This window comes from Drosophila serrata, unplaced genomic scaffold (genome assembly GCF_035046125.1).
Source record: "Drosophila serrata isolate PLE 108 unplaced genomic scaffold, ASM3504612v1 contig_311, whole genome shotgun sequence".
Lineage (NCBI taxonomy): Eukaryota > Metazoa > Arthropoda > Insecta > Diptera > Drosophilidae > Drosophila > Drosophila serrata.
The window spans coordinates 18962-27674 of NW_028257209.1; the positions used below are offsets into that span (position 1 = coordinate 18962).

At 37.5% G+C, this 8713-nt stretch overlaps 1 protein-coding gene and 1 long non-coding RNA gene across 3 annotated transcripts in view; one reads left to right on the forward strand and one right to left on the reverse strand.

Annotated features, from left to right (window-relative positions):
* osp (myosin phosphatase Rho interacting protein outspread) overlaps positions 1-8713 on the forward strand; it is a 74703-nt gene that overhangs the window by 17470 nt on the left and 48520 nt on the right.
* The window catches only part of LOC147642971 (uncharacterized), a 37340-nt gene that overhangs the window by 17470 nt on the left and 11157 nt on the right, over positions 1-8713 (reverse strand). The window contains exon 2 of one of the 2 annotated variants that reach the window (XR_015272731.1): positions 7443-8199. The exons of the other annotated variant lie outside the window; for it this stretch is intronic. This is a non-coding gene — a long non-coding RNA (uncharacterized LOC147642971). Of the gene's footprint in view, positions 1-7442; positions 8200-8713 lie in introns of those variants that run through there. 2 annotated transcript variants of the gene reach the window in all.

Sequence of the window (8713 nt, forward strand, 5' to 3'; positions counted from 1 at the left end):
ATGACGCCCATTTCATTAAGATGAAATGTGTCTCTATCATACAAATGACTCTATTTTGCTTTTGAATTCAAATCGTATTAAATTATTCAATTGGCTTGGGTTACCTTCATTACCTGGATTCATTCTTGTTCTCTTGATTTGAATTGATTGCTAAAGTTTCCTTTACTTAATCTCTTTATCGTGATCGTAAATCATTTCGCAGTAACGCATCCCTGCTGGTCTAGGGACCCATGGCCAAATCGCTAACGTTCCGCAATTGTAAAGGGAAAAATACCAAAAATAGTTCACTTAGAGCCAAGACACGAAACCAAAAGTCTTTGGATCCCATTTGGTTCGTCGTTGGATCGTTGTCGAGGTACTCGATCGTCTCCCAGTCATTTAAAGTCCATGGTACAATATGGTGTGCGGAATTTCCATTTAAACCAAATTAGGCAAAGGAATAATTTTTTTCGCTTAAGGCCAAGCTGAAATGCCACAACTACGCTCAGACCAAAGACTGTTAGTTGGGTGGATATTGGACATTGGATACTGGATGCTATACTGGAGTTGAGCCCGGCTTAGATATCATCATCATCATCATCATCGTCGTCTTCGTTGTGGCCATCGACATGGGTCTTCGTCCTCCGGCCGGCATAGAGATTGTCTGCGGATTTTGTGGAAAAGTCAATCGTTTGATTGACAAGTCGGTGCAGTGCCATTGCACTTCTCCCCGGTCTTTTGTTTTTCTATTTTGATAATGCAAGTCCACAAAAGTGATCTTGTCTCCGTTTGATTCCTCCTGCATTTACTTCCTGCTCGAACGACAGAGAAGAATTCCTCGAGGAAAGAAGAATTCCTCGCAGAAGGCAGCTTCGTAGAAAGTTCTTTTTGTTTTTCCTAAGATTTTCTGGCGTACTGTTTTTCTTATTTGAATTTAGTTTGGTTCTTTTGGCATCGAACGGAGTCTCTGACCCAGTTGAATTTTTTTGGGTTTCGACAGAAAACGCATTTGTCCACACGACAACGCCTTCGATTGCGCTCAACCCATTTACGAGTGTTTTCTTTTTTTATATATATGTTATTTTCTTTTCCTTTGACACGGCAACACAGTGGAAAGCATTGTTTTCCATTGAACAAAGAATTCTGGTGAGAGTGGGACAAAAATGAGTTAAAGGTTCATGCCACGTGAGGCAAACAAATCTATGTTGCAAACAAAACTGGTCAGTTGCATTGAAGGGTTTCAAATAAGGTTTATTTAATATATTTATGAAATGTATTCAAGGTAAGACTTACAAAGGAAATAAAAGTTGAAAATATGTACGAAACTGTATAAAGAGATTCGCGATACAAATTGTTAATTAATCATTTGTGAATTTGAGTAATAAGACTAAAGAAAAGGAATGTATTAATTCTAAGACTAAGGTATTATTTGAAACTTTATTAGAAAAATTATGTTTCTAGTTAATTTGTTACAAGTACCTTAGTGTATTAAATAATGTAGACTTCAAATATGAAAAAATTCTATTGAATTAGTATTTTTGCTTAAATGCCCATCTTGTTCAGCTTTTTCGGGCAAGTTGATATTAGTATTTTCAAGTGAAATAAATTTAATTAAATAATTATTACAAATATACTCCCAAATTCGATCACTATACAAAATACTTTCCATGGAAATATTAAATTATTTGTCTTTCTATATTCTGTGTCACTTTGTTCTTATGTTCCAGCTATAAATAATTTACAAACCCCCTTCTCATTCTTAGCTACAAAAGGGTATAGACAATTTCGGCTTGCCGAGGTCAACTGCCTCCCTTTTTGTATTATTATTATTATTTTCAATGGCTTTTGTTTTATTTTCCACTTGGCCACAATGCCCATTGTGTTGTTGCCCCATTTTGGGGGCCCAAACAATTTACAATAAAAATATTTGTTATATTTTCAAATGCATTGAAGGCATTCCAACGAATTAGAAACAAAACAAACCAAAAAAGCGAAACAGAAAAGGAAATAGAGAGGGGGAGGGGTAAAAAAAGAGCTGATAAAAGAGTCGCCTGTGCTTAATTTTTCTTTTGATTAATATCCGAGTGTGAAAATGGAAAGTGTGAAAGTTGCCAGAAGGCTCAGTCGATGCAGCAGCCGGCAGCCAGAAGCCAGATGTCGACTAATTAGCTTTGATATATTAGATTCCAGCCTGGCCACGACAAATGGAACTTGAAATTCATCTAATTAGGTGATTTCCAGCTGGAAAAATCAGCGAATTATTAGTTTGATTTAGGTTTTGTTTTTCATGGCACAGCTTTGGCTTAGTTGGAAATCTCGAAATCGTTGCTCATAAATATTTACGAACAGCAAATCGCAATCACAACAAGTGGCCAAGTGCAAACTAGTTTTGAAGTAATTCCACCACAGTTTTTTCGATGGGAAGAAAGGGGTAAGAGTCGGACTTGGACTTGGCTAAGAGTGCAATTAGAATTGCAGGCGAGATTGCGGCAAATGTGGCATAGGGCATTCCCGCACTTTATCGACAACTCGAAAAATATATAAAAGAAAAAAACCAGTCAGCTGCGAAACTCAGTTCTAACTTGCAAGTGGTTTTCCAAATGCCACGCAGAGAATATTTCAGACTTGATGAACGTGCAACGTATACTACGCGATACTGGTTGCAGCAGCAGCAACAACAGCAGCAACAACAGCAGCAACATTCACAGCAACGGCACACAGCAATAGCAGCAACAACTTTTGACCTAAATTTCAAGTTAAATGCATTTTAAATTCATTGAATCGATCTACAGCAGCAACAGTCACTACAGCACTCGGTTTAAGTGTATTTTTCTATTTTTTAATACAATTTGAAATTAAAAATGTCGAATCTAAAAAATAGTAAGATTGTAGATAGGAAATTTATACGCTTATGGGAAAAAAATCCTTCAATTTTATTGTATAAATAAAGTTTGAATATTTAAAGCTATATGTATTTTGAAAAGGTATTCATTTTTGAGAAGTATTCTTCTATTTTAAATAGTTTTTACAAGAACTTGTTAGGTTAAATTTCTAAGAATTCTCAAGGAGGTTTCCCATATTTCAATACCACAAACTTCATCTCCAGTTGGCTATAATCACTTTTCTAACAAGAGTATACTATGCAAGACAAATAGAAAAAAATAAAATAAATTATACAACTTGCAATTGCAATGTTGTGGTCGGTTGCTGTACGCGCTACGTTGGTGTTACTGCCGCTGGGGCCAACAACAATGTTGGCTGCCTGACTGGAAATGCCGTCACCATCGGGCCAAGAGACATCGATTGGTAAGACGTGGCGGTACGGTAGGGTAGGGGGAGGAAGGGGAGGGCTCCTCTGAAAGTACGTCAGCGTCGCAGCATCGTCATCAGAGTTGGCTTGTTATTTAGTCGCTGCCTCTGCCTACCATCGTTGCCTTTGTTTGTCTTACCAATGTTGCTGCTGGTGCTGCCGCTTCTGCTACTGCACACACAAATTGAGCAATTCCAGTCAACAACTCCTACTTCCAGTTGAAAAGTAGCCAAGCTGCAGTCGAGGAAAAACATTAAATAGAAGGAAAAAAAACCAGAGACCGTCGGGCGAACAACAACAGCCAGACCATTAGGCAATATCAAATACGGTCATAAGTCTTGGCAGCAGGTTCTTAGCTGAGTTTGGTAATTTATACTTGAAATTTTCTTTTTCTACTGCGATAAGTAGCACGCCAGCAGCAGCTACCACGATTGGCAAGACTGTGTCTTAAAATAGCTTAGACTAATGGAATTTAAAGGAACAAAACTTTGAGAACTCTCCCCTAAGTATATTCCACAATATTCCTGTTTCCTTCTCACTTTAAGTTCATTGGGGGACTTTTCCTGCTTTTCCATCTAAGCTGTCACTGGGCTTGATGATGAATTTAGGTTGCTTTGACATTTGGCCAATTGACATTGGGACATGGCAAGCCAGGTTCCCGGCATCTTGGCATTGGCATTGGCTAAAAGCCGGTTCGGGCAACGATCATCATCATCATCATCATTAGCATAAAAATAAATTTCAATATTGTAACATTTAACGGTTCCCAAGATGTAGAAACGTTCTTCCTGCCTTCCAGAGACAGAAGATGACTCCGAATCCCAAGTACGACACTCATCACACATTTTTCCTCCAGAGACTATTTGCTTTTCTTTATATTTTTTGCTTTTATTTTATTTTTCTGGAAGATCTTGCTGAAGCAGAAGCAGACCAAGAACAGAGGTAAATTCACTGGGATATCAAATACAGAAATCAACTGTCATGTTGTATGCCAATGACGGAAGTCTTGCGAGAATTTGTTGGCTCCTTTCTGCAGTTTCTTGGTCTGGCCGAAAGCCTCGTTCTAGCGGTATTTCTTGGCTCCAGCTGAAACTCTCCGCCAGGCTTTAATCTAATCTAATCTTTATGGCCTCGGAGATTCCAAAATTAGTATGTGGTCGTAAATAACAGCGAAAGTATAGGTCCGATTCGGCCCACGTCTTGAAAACCGATGCACATTTAACACCCAAAAAAAAGAGGAAAAATAAGCTTGGTCTTTATGTAACCGAATGTCTTTGGTTGGGGGCTTTATTGCATTTTGGCCTAAGCCCAGAAAAACCCCCATAAAAGTAGGGAAACCTCGGCAGCAGCAGTTTCGTTTCATTACACATTGTGTTCCACTGACACACTGGCATTCGTAGAAGCAAACCAACTCCTACCCATCTATGTACGTAAATGAATTGAGGCTTGAAGTGCCATAAAGAAAAATACGACTCTCGAAATGCGGTGGAAAAACATTTTTTGAAAAATTCCAAGACACAGAATTGGGGAATGCCTTTGTAGGAGAGAAAAATGCAAGAGTTGAATACATAATAGTAATATTTTTTGATGCAATCTTAAGGGGTCTAAATTAAGTCGCCTGGTGATGGTGCTTAAGAATAAATGTAATCATCTAATGGAGTCAGTTATCACTTCCTACTTAATATATATTAATTTTCAATGTAAACAAAGTTATGATAAAGAAATTTAAGTTATTCCTAATGTAATATTATGATTCCAAGACTCATAGGACTTGAGCTTGTGCCAAGTAATATAGTCTTGGCCATTAGAGTAATAACATTTGCTTTGGCATGACCAAATTATGTTAAATAGCACAGCGACGACGACGGCGACCTCTTCTCCCTTGGCCAACATGGCGTATGCGCAATGCCATTTTAACGTTTTTTTTACGCCGGCACTTAAAGAGACTTCTGCTGAATTCGGCTCGGTGACTTGTTCGTTCATTCGTTTATTTGTTTCTTTGTTTATTTGTTTGTTTGTTTGTTGAGGTTTCTCTGCCTTTGGTCACATAACACACGTTATTGGAGGAGGAGTGGAGTGAAAGGGGGCGTTAAGGAAGCTGCATCGCCGACGCCGGCCTGTGTCCCACTTTTTCAATTCTCGCTAATTGAGCCACTGATTTTTCTAGTGAATGAAATGTGAAACCGGCCAAAAGACTGCATATACCGCCTAGAGCAGTACATTGCTCGGGCCATAAACAGTCAGACGTTGAACCGTTTTTGGCCTCTGTGTGTTTTCATTCATAAAAATCATTGCATTGACTCTCTCTCTCTCTCTCCACAACGTTTTCCGAACCAATTTTGTAATTACAACCAACCGACGCGTCCGGATCGGCCCCAAAACCATATAAGTTAAGCCCGCCTTTTTGGTTGTGCACACTCACACACACACACACACACACACTGGTCTCAAATAAAGTCATTTGTGCCAGTTTTTTCTCTCAATGCACCACTCAATGAATGTTGGCTGTGGCCCAGCAGAAAAATGTACCATTTATCATAAACGAACTAACGTTTTTTTTCTACAAATTTCTTTATCTCATTGCAGGTAAGCGCACACATCGCAGCAACAACTACATTAACGATAATGCCATTCACAATGCTAATCTATGTCGGTCAAAAAAATATAAAAAAAAACAGAAAAGTTAAACACACGTAAGCTTCTAGATAATTAAAAGTCTCAGATAAAGTGTGGTATTTGGTAAGGGGTTTACAAAAAAATGTTGTGAAAGTCACTAAAAATCAAGTTAGAGGTCATTCCTTGGGTGCAACCAATTACATTTTCTAGTGTTTATTCATTAATAGTAAATATGGTTACTTGATTACTTAAATACAGGATTGCTTTTGAAAAATAAGAATTGAAAAATTCTATAAAAAATCTATAAATATAATTAAGTGCAATTTTCTCAATTGGTTATAAATTGCAATATAATGTTTGCACCTTATTATCCACTAAAATAATCAAAAGTCTACAAGGTTTAACTAATCATTATTTTTATAACCTCTAAACAGACGTTCTTCTATCTAATTTCCCTATAGAAATTTGAATTATAGGTAGTTTAATCAAAAATAAAAAATGTTTAAGATGCATAACGCTAATGCTGTTTTTCAAAGGAAAGTATTTTTAAAGCTATCCCGCTCTGAAAATATTAAGTGGCGTTATGTATCTTCTTCATTGTATTCTCTATTTAAAACCAGAAAAGTTCGTACTAATATATATAGAAAGCAACTCTTTATATAATAAAGTTTATAATATATAATTTCCCAAACTCAAAAGAAAAACTTGCTACAAAAATCGTAGCTTTCATGGCACCCGCTTTTCCATTATCATTGTTAGTGCCACATTTTGCGTATCCCGGAAAAGTGTGAAGCGTAAAATATTTCTTATTGAACTCGGGACAATCAAAAGAGGGAAAATGCAGTAGCAAAAGCGCTGCAGACCCAATGGAAAACGAAAAGCCAAGATCAAACGAAGTCGATCATGAATGACGGCGATCATGACGTGGCCCCATCAAGTTCACTTTCACTTAGTGTCAACAGGCAGCAAGCGGGGCAAAAGCAGCCGCTGACGATGACAATCATCGATCTTCATCGGGCTCGAACTCGGGATCGAGTACTAGGGGATACTAAGTCATCCCTCCCCCCCCCTGGCTTTTCCCCCTTTCGCTTTTCCCCTGGCTTTTCCTTCGACGCGAAGGCCTAGCTTAAAATTTATGTTCAAAGGCAAAACTTGACTGCGGTCTGTCGAAGGTTCGTTGCCATTTGGCGGCGATCGACGATCAACGATCTCTGGCGAACCACACACACACACACAACCACAAGGCGCTTTTCCTCCTTCAGTGCATAATTTCGTTTCGTTTTTTTTTTTATTTTTTAAATTAAAAACGAAAGTAGCTGTGAGTTGGTTTGTCTCGTCGACTTTTTTTGTGCTTGCGAAAATATATGCAGTCGCGCAATTATTTTTTTTTTTACCAGTCTTGCTAGTTTTCTCGCGATCCAAGGCGCCTGGTTGTGGCCCATTATTACGAGTATGTTTTATATATTTATTTATATTTAGTTTTTGGCTATAAATTTTATAGGTATTTAAGGGAAATAGTGAAGTGTTTGATATGGCAAAGGTAATATGGTATTTTATTCCTAATCATTTGAATTGTATGGCAAGCTTTCAATCGAATTTCGTATGGTTCTCTGGTTTTAATATAGAATAAGCTGGAATATAGTTAATCCCATGAATGCTAGTAATAGAAAGTATAAATATTAATAATATTTCCAAACTTAGTAGGGCATCTACAAGTCGTTTTCCCTTATTTTATTTTCCCATTCAGCATCGTTTTCCTCTCGGTCTTGCTCCGTATACGCGCCCTGTGGCTCCCCCTTGTTAAGTTACTCAATTGGCATCGAGTTGTTAACCTTTTTGGCTGCACCTTCTCCGATTTTCCCCAACGCCGCGGCATTCGATCTTGGATTGTATCGGTTTTTGGTTTTTTATTTTGCAAAGTTTCGCATAAGGTCCCCCGAAGCGTTGACATTTAATGATGAATTTGACACACAAGGGCACGACATCGAATCGTTTGTTGTTGGTCATCTGTCAACCATCTCCTTTTAGCCCTTTCTCACTCTCAAGTCGAACAGATGATTAATTTGGTATGCATATATATATAGTTATGTACCCAAAAAACAATCAATCCAGGTGGTCCCAGGTCCCCTCTTGTTGTGGGTTTTTCAGTTTTTCCCTTTTATGTTTACAGATTATCGTTGTGCAATATCATAAATAATGATGATTGCTGGAGGTTTGGTAACATAACTAGCCGCAAGTGATGTGGCAAGTTTCGATTGTCCTGTGGATGATAATGCTGGTCATATTGCGAGTGCCTATAGGGAAAGACAGATATTGAAAAATGGTAATATTTAAAGATCAAATCATTGGATATAAGAAAGTCTGAAGAGAACTCCAAAGAACTTAAGTCAGTTGGAAGTTAGCAAAGTATGTTGATCAACAAAGTCAACGATAAATAACACATAAACTATATAGTTCTTAAGCAGCGAAACAAATTAAGTATATGAATTAATTATCAAAATTTTAAGAGGATTACCAACATTTAAGTTATAAAATTGAAAATTTATCTGTAAAGGGTCTCTCTGCAAATTTCGAAGGTACAATTCTGACAGGTTTCTTAAAAAAAATTTCAAAAATATTTTGTTTAAATAAAGCTTCTCTAAGATAAATTTTATAGTACCAAAAATCTTATATTGTATTTATTATACCCTTGCAGGGTATTATAATTTCAGTCAGAAGTTTGCAACGCAGTGAAGGAGGCACCTCCGACTATATAAAGTATATATATTCTTGATCAGGATCAACAGCCGAGTCGATCTAACCATGTCC